Genomic DNA, 15,192 nt, shown 5'->3' with positions numbered 1-15,192 from the left:
CAAGTGTGAAACATACTAGCTGGCCCATTCTTGTTTAACGTAAATTAAAAGAAAGATTCTTTCAAAATGGCCTGAGCCCCAGATCCTGTTATTTCATCATAATGGAACAGCATTCCTTGAGGATATTGGACACCCGAACTATGAAACTCAATGGTACAAATAACAATTCCCTCTAAACCCTGATTTTTAACATTGCTTGTACAAGCTCCTTCTGTTCTTCCAGTACAAAATATATGAAGTGAAGGGCTCTGGTTAGCTCATGTGTGAAATGTGACTGATACTGCCTGAATGGATGATCAGCAAAATGATGTCCTTTTCCTTAGAAGCACCGGGGTAGTTGTGATATGAATTACTCTCAGTTTTCAGCAGATGAATATAGTTGCAGTTTTCTACTGCAACTGTGACAACAAGCTGTCTTGTAAGACTGGAAGCTAGTATTATCTTTAAATGGGGAGGAGAGTTTGATACCTTTAAACTCTTGGAATTTTATATACTACTTACACCAAACATGTTGGCACATGTACATGTTCAAACATGCCTTTTGCAACTTTATCCTGAATTGTTAAACTGAATAAAAACATATTTAAAACTGAAAACATGAATGTAGGCTTAACACTTGAAGTCAAAAATACTTCTATGGTTTTCTTAAATCACAGAATAAAGACTGAAGGAGAATTATTCCATTATCCTTATTTATTTGAGAAGAAATTAAGCATATGCCAGATAAAATGTGTATTAATATTAAACTATTGCACTTGTCTACTCAGAATTAAGTTAGAATGTTTTTAGTGGATTCTTGGGCTGCAATCCTATACCCACTTACCTGGAAATAACCCCCACATGGCTCAGTGACTTCTGAGTAGACATGTGTAAGATTTTACTGTCAGGTGATATATGTAATCTGGGACTTGTTTGAGCCGGACAGTCAAGGACTCAAATCCCGTTGTCAGGTATGGTTCACACATGCAGATACAGCACTTGACTTTTCTACACTTGATGATCAGCTGAACGTGTAAAATCATTCCGTTTTTTTTTTTTCTCCAATGTTGCAGATGAGAGAAATTCTATTTCCCTGCAATGGCTCATTCATACGGGTAACTCATCATTTCCTGTGCACATAGTGAACATGATCGGTAAAACAAACCAGAGCTGAAAGAACTTTTATGAAGTTGATCTGAGCTGATTTGCAAATAGAATGTCAATAGACACAGAATTTTAAAATCATGACAACCTGTATACTATGTAATTATAATAAATGACATAAAGCACAGCCGAAACAGTGCCAAAATAAAAAGGGGAAAGGAGCACAAGCCTTTGTAACTTTTCTAAATCCTCAGGTAGTTTAACAGTGGTAGAACAGATACTGAGCAATACTCTAATTATCACCACATAAGTAAGAAAGCATTTCCTGAGAATGCCCTGTCAAATAATAATAATGAATTACTAAAGAATGGTATCCAGACACCTGCTAGTACCTTCTCCAATGTTCCATTTCAGATTTACTGGGATAAACAGGAATAGGATTCATTAATCCCCCCCCGCACTTCTGCCAAAAATGGCACCCAAATTGGCTAAAAGTAATCAAACACATATTTAAATTAAATACACAAAACCCAACAGTAAAAGAACTAATACCCCATTCTGAAAGTGTGCACTCGGCCAATAGATTGTACTTTCCCTGGGTCAGCCCTGCCCCACCTGATATAAATTTGAGTGTGGGGCAGAGTGAGTCTTTAGGGGTACTGTTGTGCTAGAACATCTGGAAGGCTGACGGGGGGATTATTCACACTGCTTCCTTGATGGGGTTTTCTCTGACAGTGGTGGCCAGATGGTACGTGATTTGATTCTATCGGGGGAATTTCCCCCTGCCATTGTCATAAACATCGTAATGGAAAGGGAACCAAAGCTGTCCTAAGAATCACAACCTGCTGCTTTTCTTGTCTTCTCACTTGACCTTCCTCCTGGTGAATTGTGGGTAAATTTTATGAACATGATCTGTTTTGTCATCTAATTTTTCTGCTGGTTAACAGCACCCTTTTTGAGAAGTGGGAGTACTCACACTATTCTTGGCACCAGTTTCCAGCGTTTTGTGAAATACCCCTTTCCACTAGGGGATTTTTGCAAATGGAAGTACAGGCCTTCAACAAAGCAGCAGAGCCAGGATGAGCTCCTAGTCATGTGCAATTTGTTTTCTGGGATGACCATATCTAGATGCAGAACTACAGCCAGTGTCTATTCCTGCCAGTGCATCTTCTCCAGTTCCTCCATTTTAGGGTTGTGCAATATTAAGAAGAGTGTGTTCCAGTTCTGTGCGGCCCAACAGCCAAAGCTCTCTAGGCAGTTCACAAAGCACATTAAAAAGAAGATACATTGTATTGCATTCAGGAGATAATCAATTTATTGATAGGATTTATGCTTCACTTTTTACCAAAAATTGGCATTCTCAAGGCAGTTACAATCTTTTCACTCATCGTACTGTTAGTGAAGGCATCTTCTTGATTCCATTATCTGTTGCTCATGCTGGAATCATGATTTTGCAATTAGAGATTGCATTTTCAACCAAGTGAAATTTACCAGTGCCTGGCTGGTTACTGCTCAAGTGATGATTTGTAATCAATATGGTCCAGTTATCTGAGGGAAAAACTAGGTAAACTTATTTGCCAGTGCCAGGGTGTTAAGAATAAGCATATTGTGGCCTGGAAGGCGAGTCATAGCATTACTGGAAGCAGGGCTGGATGGTATGTTGAGGCCGACTTATAGGAAAGTCTGCCTAGTAGCAAAATCAGATGCAGCAGGCCAAGATCTCAGCCTAGAAAGCTATCAGACAAGATCTGGAAAGAGGGAGCTAGTCTACAGAAGTATAGGCATGTGAACAGGAAAGCTAGCAAAGAGATCAAGGAAGAGGCAGACTAATTAGTAGTTTGATCCCCAGCTTAGCTCTAGAGCAGGGCTGCATTGAAGTATTTTGGCACCTCAGGTGAGGAAAATTTTAGCACTCCCATCGTACCACCGGTTTGCTCCTGAAATTGGTTCATAGAGCCTGTAACCACTGCAATGCACTCATTGGCTGTGCATCACCCAAAGCTAGCAAGCTGATGGGTTCAGCCATGTACTTTGAGCTGGAATCTCCCCAATGGTGGCCAATGTAGGATGTTGTTTGTTTGCTTCTATGCTGCCCCGTAGCTGCAGCTTCTTCGCTGCAAACCATTCCTTACTGGACCACCATTGCTGCTGCCGCCTGCCTGGGTTTCTTCCTGAGCCCTGGATGTCTTGACCACCTGCTTTGAGTTTCCCTCAAAACAGCCCAGCTCTAGGAGCCGTACTGCTCTTGCTAGGAACGAGGAATGGGCAAGTTAATATATGGACCAGTTAAACAAGCACAACACAAAGAAATGCAAACATTCAAGATGATCGAAATATTTCCCCATCACCGGTTATGCGTTTTCTCTCTAGAATAAAAATAGTTCCCTATATTATGTCTATCCAAACTCTTACCAAGAGAAAGCAATGCTTTCCTTTTTACAGCCATTGCCTACTCCCCACCTCATAAACCTGAGTTTACCTGGAGATAATTCCTCTGGACTCTCAGAAGTTGTAGGGAAGTTACCAAAATATCCAAACCTACCATCGTTACCAAAACAAACTCTTCACCACCTGATGCGCTGCTGCTGCTTCATCCCAGAGCTAAGTGTTGATCGCTACTGCTTGGCAGAGAATCTCTTCACACCGAGATCATCATAACAATTCCAATCCAATTGCTTCTTAGAGACCTCATTTTTTTCCTTTTTGCTGTAGCTCCTGAACCATTTCTCAGGCTGAAGTAACATGGGTTGGTCCAACAGGCATATGCAGGACACCTGCCAACAAAGCTTTAGGTTAGGGCTGGGAATCCTGGAGTCCAGCTCCCTTTATCACTGAATGGAGCTGATGGGAGTTGGAATCCAACAGCATCTAGAGAGAAAGAGAATCCTCTGTTGAACTTAAAGGCCTTGGTTGCAGTGAGGGCTAAGCAGCTTTAGGACCTGCTGGTGTCTAGATTACAAGTTGACTGCAATGGGTCAGGTTTTGACTTCGGAAAATCAGGTTCCCCCCGGGAAGCAGGAACAGGACAATCCCTGAACTATTGTTGCTGTTGAAACCAGGCAACCTGTCTTGCCTTACCTTTGTCTTGGCACTAAATCTGCATTCTTTTTTTTCCTGGCCCAAATTCTTCTTTGAGCGTTGGTGCAGTTTCCATCTCATTTTACTGTTTTCTGGTAGAATGTATTAAACATACATACAGCATTGCTTTAACATAAAGGGAGATCCAGGTTTATCTTTTAGAATTTTCAGCTTCTGTGAGCACATGATATAATATACACACTATTTATGGCCTTTTTATTTCACACACTATTTATTTCTTATTCATTTTCAGATTCCGGGAGGTATTAGTAGTGGGATACAACTGCCAAAAATGCAAATGTATCTTTATTGGATTTTAGCATGTGTTATTTAAATAAAAACTAAGGCTGTAATCCTAAATGCATTTACCTGGGAATAAGTTCCATTAAATCCAGTGAGCTTATTTTAGATAGTTTTAATTTTCAGTCAGAAGTAATTCAGCAAGTAATTCAAGATATACCTGAACCATACATTTCTTGTATGATGCTTACTTCTATACCCCCACCCTCTTTTTTAACTTCTGCCTTTGTGTCTATGCATGTATGCATTGTGGGGAGCTTTCCCCATTCATAAAAAAATGAAATATTTAATATGTTTTGGCACTTCTTTTGAAACCTCTATTTTAACAACTAAGTGTCTTGATTTTTCTCTCCATTGTTGCATTCATTTCATTTTTCTTAAATGCAAAACAAAAACCACAGCTCTCATTTCAGCCACGTAATGTCTCCACATATTGTATATGTCTGTATATGTATATATATTGTCAAAACAATCAGAAGTCTGCATTCAGATAAAACAAATTCAAATTTTTACTTTGTGATGTTATATGCTAATTTCTTTTTGTGTGCAATTCCTATAGATTTTTGGTTTCATTATGCCTGGCCCCCTAATTTTTCTTGTTTTTGTTTCAGTATGTATCTGCCATATTTTGATATATAAAAATGACTATTACAAGGAAGATGCAAAAATTGAAGCTTTGCTTGCAGATTTAAATCAGCCATGCTCACATTTTGCAGAAAACATCCTATTTTCATCGCTAGTGTACATTTAACTCACCCTTGTCACTCCTATTTTATTAAGAGTTAAAGGTAAAGAGATTTTGCAAAACTCACACTTGTTGCCATTTAGTCACAAAGTTGTGTCCGACAATTCATGATCCCATGGACAACATTCCTCCAGGCAAAACTCACACTAGGTAAAAGTAAAGTAATCCAGGATGAGCCACCAAGCGTGTCTGCTCAGAAGATCTATTGCACATTCCACAGATCTCACGGAACAGAAGATCCAAGCCAGCGTGGGGTGATGGTGCCAGACTGGGGACCTGGTGATCTGGGTTCCAATCCCCACTTAGCCATGAAGCTCACCGGGTAACTTTGGGCCAGTCACTCAGGCTCGGCCTAAGCTGCCTCATGGGGTTGTTTTTGTGAAGTTAAAGATGGAATGGAGGAGAACCGTGTAAGCATGTAAGCCTTGTGTTCGTCTCAAGGTAAGAGGAAAAAGCGGAGGATATAAATGCAATAATAATAAGAGGAATTCAAGATCATGATCTGCATCAGAGCATTTTCATCAGCTTCCACCAAACAGCTGATCTCACGGTGGCTGTGAAATGCCAAGATCTCAGGGCCACTTCCCCCTCCAGGCTCCCTGGTCTCCCCCACAGCTTGATAAAATAATGCTGCTTTAAAAATAATAAAAACTAAATCACAGCCTTGCCCTCATTTTTTTTTAATTGGGGCAGTGGGGGCTGCATTCAGGGCATGAGTCATGGGTAGCTTGTCCCTGGTGTAAATTATTCTCCTTTTAGGAACAGATCCAAACTGTAGTATGTTCATTCTCTGTCTGGCATATGGAATGATCAACATTGCTACAGGAGTGACATATGAGGATCATTAGATCTGTTTTGCAATTAACAATTAACCTCTTTTGAAACCCAGGTGTTGATAGCTTTCACGACAGAGTGAGTAGGAACTTGGTTTCTGCTTTTGGTTGGTTTCTGCTTGGTTTCTTGACTTTTGCCAAGAAGACCCCTGCCCAGGCTTTATATACTGCTGTAGTTCAAAGGATACAATAATAGTTTAAAGCTATAAAAATGCAAAGCACAAAGCAATACTGATATGCTCCCAGTGCCTCCCCCCTGAGAAAAACCCAGAAGCAGCAATGTCAGTCACAATAGCGACAACCAGAGATCAACTATGAAGGGAATTTTGGAGGTTTTTAATTGTCTGAAAAGTCAGCTGTGTGAAGGAGTGCCAACATATCACTGCAGGTGGGCGATATGATTTTGCGCTAGCTAAAGCATCTGCGTTGCCTTGCATGGAGGGTGTTCTAGTGCTTAATCCTAGGAGTTCCAAAAACAGGCGCGGATGGGCAGGGCCTATGTTAACAGCTAGGCCTGATTAAAGAAGCATTTGGCTGGTGCTCACATGTGTTTACAAAAAGGAAAAGTGGAATGAAGTATCATGCTTAGACTCGTCACCACTCTATCCATCCCTCTCCCCCCCTTGATTCAATTTCCTTTTTAAAAAATCTCATCCACTTATGGTCAGCCCTGGGACAATGGTTTGGAAGAGGCCATTTGATCATCTACTCCTGGCTGAATAGTTAGCGAGATATGTTGATTACAGTAGTGGATTCTCCCATGGAAGAGAGCTTCCATCACTATCTACCAATGGTGAATATCATAGAGGCCTTTCTATTCAGTTTGGAAAAGAAGCCTGTGTACCTACCTGCAGAGGGTCCACCTGGGGTGGTGTGGGCAATCTCTCGTTCCCCAGGCAGCTGTTATCCCAGAGTTTTCTGGGTCATGACTGGGTTAGCAGAGAGAGCTCCCATTTACTGGTAGACAGGAGACTGGGGTAGCGGAAATCTCTCTTACCTGTGTAAGCTTCTTCTTCCTAAGGAGAAATAGGATATATCCCCACATCACTTGTAATGATACAGAGGCTTCCTCTCCAGGTGAGAGAGGCAAGAGTTAGAAGGAGAAGCCAACTTTCCAATGAAACTGGCTTCCAATGAAACTGGCTTCCAATGAAACTGACTTCCCTGTTGCTGCTGGTGGATGAAGATGCAGAGTGGTAAAACCAGCTGCTGCAGCTGTGGGACAGGGAGGGTTTTATCAAGGGCAACCTGAACCTTTGATACCTGTGAGGCACAAAAACCTAGACTGGTGCTAGGGAAATCTGGATACAGTGCGGTTTAGATATGTTGGTTGCACCGAGGGTGTTCCACCCTTACGGTTCTCCTAGCAATCCCTTGCAGAAGGCTTCATTCATTCGTTGAAACCATTTGGCTCTGCTGCCTTTCGAGGCCAGAAACATATACTTGCTCTCTGATCGTGTAACAAGCCCAATTGTCCTTGTTGACTCTCATTCCTCCACTGGAATCCCTTCAGGGTGCAACTCTGTGCATGCTGGCTAGGGAATCATGGAAGTTGAAGAATGTATTTCTGTCTAAACATGCATAGGATTGCATTCTTTATGAAACTCTGGATTTATTTATTTATTTGTTTTTCGATTTATATCCTGCCTTTTTCCTACAAAGGACTCAAGGCAGCTTACATCATTTTCCTCCTCCATCTTATCCCCACAACAACAACCCTGTGAGGTAGGTTGGGCTGAGAGTCTGTGCCTGGCCCAAAGTCACCCCGTTGGCTCCATGGCTGAGCAGGGACTAGAACCCAGATCGCCTGAGTCCCAGTCCCAGGCTCTTAACCACTGCACCACACTGCACCACCGCAATCAGTGTGCCAAGTAAAGCCTCACTTCCTCAGAAGCCCAGTTTTTCATGCAGAATAGCCATCAGTTCAAACAGCAAGCAGATTTTTTAGCATTTCCTCTCTCTCTCTCTCTCTCTCTCTCTCTCTCTCTCTCTCTCTCTCTCTCTCTCACACACACACACACACACACACACACAGAAAGAGAGAGAGAGAGAGAGAGAGAGAGAGAGAGAGAGAGAGAGAGAGAGACTTTTTGAACCTTGGACATGATTGGGTAACTCATCCTGGTTGCTCGATGCTTTGCATGTTTAACATACCTAGGATTGTTCATTGTATATGAACTGACTGAATCCAAATTAGAATGCCTATATGTGCCTTGTGATTATGGTGACTGCAATGGGTTAATTCCGCTTAATTGATCATTTGTACATTTTAATTCATGTTCCAGACAACCAAGCGTGTGAAAGAAAGAGAGACTGGGCCACTCTGCCTAGATGGAATACAGCAAATAGTAAATTATTCCAGAGACATGAGTAAAGTGATGGCTTTAGGGCATCACCTAGTTCCTGGCATTACAGGCAGAGAAAAGAGGTTCCTTGAGCTGAAGATCAGTCCAGCAAGGTAGGTTGCTACCAGCCACTTGTGTCCAACTCGGCCAGGCAACTCTAAAGGCTTGGCCTTCAAACCTTAAACTGTAGCAATTAACCAAGAAGGAAGGCTCTGGACCTATGACCAAGGCGTCACTGAACAGAGCACACCCATCAGAGAAGTGGTAGAATTATTTGCAGAATGGAAATGGACAAGGGATAACATACACGAGAACAGAACAGTCCTTGGGAATAATATGTTGAAGAAAGAATAGCAAAGCTACCTGAACCTATGCACACCTAAGAATGGGTCTTCAAATCAAAATTCAGAGGCACAAGACGAGGACAATGACAAGTGAAACCAAACACGGACTAAGACGAAGGGCAGCTGCATCATCCCTTCCCCAGGCCATGCACCTGCTTCATGTTCAGAAGCTTTGTCAAAATGTCAGGAGGGCCGCTTAGCCGATCACGAGCCATACACTTGAGAACCACTTGACTCAGCCTTGACTGGCCAAATAGTTTCCCCAAGCATGAGGGTGGAGCAGGGGGCAGTTTTCCCAGGCTTCCTTGGGTGGATGGTATTTGAAGTCCCAATGACTAAAAGGTTGGGGGGTTGGAAAGGTAAGTGCAGAGGATAAAATGTCTCTCAACACTTCCCTGCTCTACTGCTTTTCCTCTGAACAGGCAAACAGAGAAGTTGCAAGTCCTCATAACTCAGCTGGGGATAGAACAGATGTTGTGTCATACCTTTCTGTATTCCTAAGTGAAAAAATGTTTGAAACAATGCAGGCATTCTTTAGCCAACCCACAATCTGACTGTGGGTCTCCTGCAGTGATCAAAGTGACTGCAGAGTTTTCTGAAATCCTTGTAACGTTATTCCAAAACTCTGCAGTGAAGGAGACGACTTAAATGTTTTGTGTAATCCCATAACGTTTTGCCTGTATTCAAAAGGTGGAGAGCCCGCATCCCTCAGGATGCTGTTGGACTCCAGCTTCCATCATCCCCAGCCAACATGGCCAGCACTCAGGTATGATGAGGATTATCGTTTGGAAGGCCACGATTGCCCATCCCTGCTGTACTCCTTGACTATCCTTTTTGTCTATCGTCCCCACCACTACAAATAACCATTTCCCCCCCACCTGAAGATTCTGAACACGATGATGACAATTTTATAAAAATGTTTGTGAAATTCTGTTGTCTTCATTGGGGGTTGTTTACAATTGATCCCATCTTAGGTGGAAGCAGAATCTCGTAATGGAGATATATCTTCCCAAAATGTCACTGCAAATCACATTTTTATTAAAAGGACTACATTTCGATTCTCAATTTTAGATACAATTTTTTAGAGTACCTGAGCTGCCTAATCACCACTTGCAGTCAATATATACTAAACTGCTGACTGATTCTGAAAATTAGGCTAGAGTAGGTAACTTGCAAATGTCATTTGCTATATCCAGCTTAATAAGATGACCCTTTTCTTGTCTCTCATTTTAAGCTACTGCTAGCACTTCTCTATTTTCGAAATTAGAGCAAGCACAAAAGCACAGCAGTAATCTTAATTTCCAAGCCTTGTTGAAACTCTAAACACACATATCTGACAGATACAGCAGAGATTAATGAGCCATGACCAGAAGTTTGATTTTTCTGTCAAGTGCTCCCATCCGTTTTTAATAAACAGAGGGACAGCAGAGAACTCCAGACTTGCTCTTCTCCGTTCAAGCAAAGCAGGTTCTTTTATAGCTATGAGTCAAATCTCAGTTACCACTGTGGCACCTTGTTCCTAGAAATATGCAGAGCTTCCACGATGCATCAATGCAACTCCATCTTGAGTCTGCTTAAACCCTGCAGATCAGTTCTGTCTTGCCGTGAGTTTCACTCCTTGGTGAGGTGTGCCTATAGAAGGCACCTGATCCAAGGGTCCTTATGAAACAAGGGAACCCTGAAGAGCTTTGCAGAGCTCTCCCAAGAGCAACCATTATGGGAATATTGTCTTATCAGCGACTGGAGATAAGACAGGAAAGCTAGTAGGCCAGATGATTGCCTCCCCCAGGCCAGAGTGTCTGCAATCCCTGATGCATAGCCAAATCTGGATTGGATAGGAGTACAGTTCTCTCCTGCCAAATTAAATAGCCTTTTCAGGGCAAAACCAGCTTGTGCCCACCACAGGGAGGTATTGCTTAGATTTGCAAAGAAACCCACTTTTCTGTGGATCTACATGTGCAGTGCCTCACATACACAGAGGGATTGTCCAACTGCATGGTGTTCTTCCTCCACAAGTTCCCTTCTCTATGCACAAAACTGTGTACATGCTCAGAACCGTGTGCATATGTGCAGAGTGGGTACATGCATGGATATGCCGGTGGGACAGAGTAAACTGTTCCTTAGTATTTGTAAATGGCTCCTGCTAGAAATACACGTATATTTTCTACAGCTAGTGTGTATGTTATGGCATCAAGGCATTATTTTTGAGTCCGCTAGGAGTGCCTGAAACTGAAATGCATTCATTAGTTCTGTTCTTTTCTGGCCTTGAATAGGTATTTCTTCTGAGTACAAGGAATAAGAAATCCTAAGCATGTTATTACAATATCATGATTTTTAAATTGCTGCATGTAGTTTCTTATATTATACTTCTTCCTTAAAAATGCTGCACAAACATATGATTTGAAATTAATATTGAAATGATTTTATATAACTACAACTTGAAGCATTTACTTTTCCTTCTCTTTCCTTCTTTCCTCTCCCCACTTTCTCAAAAATAAACTGAGGGAAAAAAAACTGGAATAAACTGGGGGGAAAAAAAAGATTATTGCATGATGAAGTGGGAGGAGTTCTTGGCACCCAAGGGATTTGCAAGAAAAACAAAGATGCCATAAATCTAACTGACCACTGAATGTCACTGTTTCTCCATACTTGTGAAGCTAAAAGGGAATTTACCTGGTAGGGTAAAACAATGTTCTTAAGGTAGAAAGTTTGAGGACACCTTTGTGCTGAGACAGAAAGAGGATGTTTCTGCCCAGATTCCCAAACTTTGGAAGTTCAGTGCAACCAAGAAAGCTATAACTGTATTTGGATTTCATGAGTGGAGCTCTCAATAATCCAGGAAAGACCTACAAACCAGGCAATATTCCTTCAGTCTTCCATTATTCTTCTGTATGTGTGTTAGTAAAAGGTCCATAGATCTCCTGTTTGCTTCCATGCAGTGGTGGTGATGTGGGGGAGCAGATTGGTACTACTGTTGATTTTGGTGTACTTGTGCAAATTGTTCCTGATATGGTACAGAAGAGGGATGGGTGAGACTTGGCTAAGCAGTTCCATGAATCACAGCTAGTGGACTTCTGTCTTAGGTAGACGTGGGGCTAACACTGCATCTTTCAAATGAGGTTTTCCATGTGCCTGGCCTAGGTTTCCGGCTCAGGACAGCAGACTTTCCTTAGCTTGTTCCTTGCTAAGTCATCTCTAGTTTTCCAGAATGGGTTGTGCAGATTTGCTCTTTGGGAAGCTGTCCATTGGGTTAGCTTCTGCACTGACCATCAGGACTATCAGCGATTTCATTATGATATTTAGGACTTCTCTACACCAAGCATTTATTGTGCACTTATGATTCCTTCCTTGTGATAGTTTGCAGGTGGCTTATACAACATCCTCTTGCAGTATTTTCCCATGCTTTTCGATTAATTATTTAACAATAATTATTTTAATTATTTCTGAAGGAGGGGAGTGTGCTATTATCTCACGTTTTAGGGCTTCTCTCCACAAGGCTTTTATTGTGTGTTTGTGATCCATCACTCACAGAAGTTTGTGGGTCCTTTTCACAACATTGTCATCCTCCAGGGCCCTTTTGAGTTTTCCAGCCATTTTAGCGCCTGTTTGTTTAGAACAAAGAAAGTCCGCTATTATCCTGGAAGCCACAGTTAGTTGCTACAGAAGGTTGGTGTAAATTTTTAAGTGGCTATACTACAACAGCATCTTGGGTTGTGTAATGGAACATGTGGAAAGGCTGAGGAAGATCCTAAGTGGGTGTGGGAAGGACTTTTGTGAAGGATGCTTTAATCCTCCCACAAAGAAATAGGAGCAGCAGTCTTGGTAAAGCACATTTCATAGAGAAGCCCTACAGCATGTTAAATCAGACCTTTGAATTTTCCCAATTCTGCAGTGCCATGAAGGATCTAACACAGAGAATGAAAAAAACCCCAGAATGGGAGGAAATACATTTGTAAAGGCGCTGATTGTAATCTTGCAAAGAATCTGGAAATAGAAGCCTCAGTAAAGTAGCAAGCTAAAAGCCTCATGCAGAGAAGCCTTTAAGCTGCTCTTGATTACTCCTGCAGTCTTGTGCCTTGTTTGACTTATCCGTAGGCCAGTTCTCTAATGACTCTGGACACCAGTGGTCAATGGGGTGCCATCCAACTGGTTGTTAAAGCCAGTTTGTCACCCAGCTCCTAAAATCTACCAGTTTTGTAAGGGCCAAATTATCCCTTCCATCAGGAGTGAGCAAAAAATACCCTCCAGATGTTTCACACACATATATACTTGCATAACTGAGTGTTGTGTAGATGTTACATGTGAATGCTCTCTTTCTGCAGATGTTCACAATATGTGTGGGGATGTTGGGGACGGGTTACGTGATGTGGGCAAAATCAGGGGTGTCACCTGTCACTTGTGCAGCTTGGTTCCTTCGTTCTCCAGACATTGGTCCTCCAACGGCCAGCAGCCTAGCCAGCAAAGCCACTGCTGAGAGACCACAGGCACTGTAGGCCAAAGTGTCTGGAGACCAAGAGTTATCCAACCCTGAGCAATAGCTATGGAACCAGAACAGAGCTAATGGATCCTTTGAAGCCCTTCCAATGATTCTCCTTGAATTTGAGTCCTTGTTTATTGCGAAATATTTCAGGAACAACCTGGGGGGGGGGACTACTTGATCTTCTAAGTATGCTTGCAGTTTTAAACTTTTTTTTTACTAGTTTATTCTCTGTTCTGTTTTTTATCAATGTCCCCCAGCTTTTTAAAAAACAAGCCTATGAATTTACTTTGCTCTAGCACATAAAAAGCATTTCCCATCCTTTTGGGTGGAAGGGCATCCTTCCTGTCTCACAAATAACAGATTGAGGTTGAAATACACCTGGGCTACCTACTAAGCTCATGGCTGATGGGAGATTGCAGCCCTTGGTTTCCAGTTACATCTAGTGTCACATTTACTTTAGAAATAAACCCCACTGGAAAAAGCAGGATTTAGGACCAACTATTTTTATTCTACTTTCACAATTTTATTTCTTTATTTTATCAGCCCCCTTTCGCATCCTTCTTGAAAACTAATGATTAGGTTGCTGATTTTCCCCTCCATTTCTACAATTCATGGATTCTTTGCTAAGCCTGTTTATAAACATCCTTTGGAATGTTGTAATTTCTAAAAATTTCCACCTTGTTTGTCCAAGTAATTATTTCAAGGAGGATTTATCAGGATGACAAAGTTTTCACACCCTACACACACTCAGGAGTGTACTGTTAAATACACATGCACACCACACACACACACAGTCTCAGCTGATGCAATAAAGGCAGCTTTCAGCTAAGCAGAGGGATGCAGGAGCGGTAATACACATAGCTGCTTTTGCGGGATTATCCTTCCTGTACTCTGGAAGATTTGGTGGGCCCCTGCACACTTCCTACCTGTTTTAAGATTTGTAACTGTAGGTCGAATGGATTACCTTCAGTCTTTGATTTGCCCACATTTCTTCTTATCTCCCTTGGCATGATATATGCAAATCATGAAGTGAGAGCAAGGAGCTCGCTTGAATCCTCTGACTTGATTTCATGTCATGGGAAAGGGGGAGATGTGTGTGTGTGGGGGGGTGTAGCATTGTGAGAGGGGGCATCCCCACTTCTCCACCCTGCGCAAACAAGAGACCGCTCTCGCCCCCAACACGTGTTTTGCTTTTCCTTCGATTCCGCCTTCCCCTTCTCCTCCTTGCCCTTCCTGTCAGCGAGAACTTGTCAGCCGCTCGCCTCTTCTCAGCAGGAAGGGAAGGAAGAGAGGTAGGGAGGAAGGACAGCTACATTTGCTCCCATTTTCAGCACAATGCTTTGGCTAATGAACAAAGGAGGCTAACGGACAGAACCCAGCCTTCTCCTCTGGCGAGGGCTGGGAGCGTCACTGCTGGACTGGGCTGCGATCCCTGCTTGAAAAGGGGTGGCGAGTCACTTCCCTGGATGTATGAACTTTGGCTGTGCGCACCGTTTGCTCCAGCACAATTAGCCTTGCAGATGACTCCGTTGTTTTGCTGCTTATTGGTCGGCTTCTGAGGCGTCCATCCTGGCTTTACCTTTCTGCATCGATTTGTTCTGCAGCTTGCTGTTAAAGTTGTGCGCCGGCTCTTGAAGCATTTTCATCCTTTCTGTGCGGGGATCCACAGACGGTGACCTTCCACCGTCAAGGGACAGCAGCTTGTGCTGTTTCAGACATGCCGGTTTTCTTCCCAGTTTAATCTCCTTAGGACACTGATATCCCCATCGAAAGAAAAAGGGGCATGCAAAGAGGTTTGACAAGTTATCATTCAGTTGACGGACATCTGGAAAGTTTAAAACAAAAATCAAGTCTCCCTTTCCCCATGTTGGTATGCCTTAGACTTTCATTCAAGAAGCTCAGGTTGTATGTGCAACCCCCTTCCCACCAGCACCCTCCCAGGTGAGCCTGGGAGGTAGGCTCACCTGCAACACTGAGGATTAAA

The sequence above is a fragment of the Varanus komodoensis genome, unplaced genomic scaffold (assembly GCF_004798865.1).
Source record: "Varanus komodoensis strain SLA01 unplaced genomic scaffold, ASM479886v1 scaffold2, whole genome shotgun sequence".
In the NCBI taxonomy this organism is placed as follows: domain Eukaryota; kingdom Metazoa; phylum Chordata; class Lepidosauria; order Squamata; family Varanidae; genus Varanus; species Varanus komodoensis.
The sequence above is the reverse complement of the archived record's forward strand: the minus strand, read 5'-3'. Positions refer to the sequence as shown.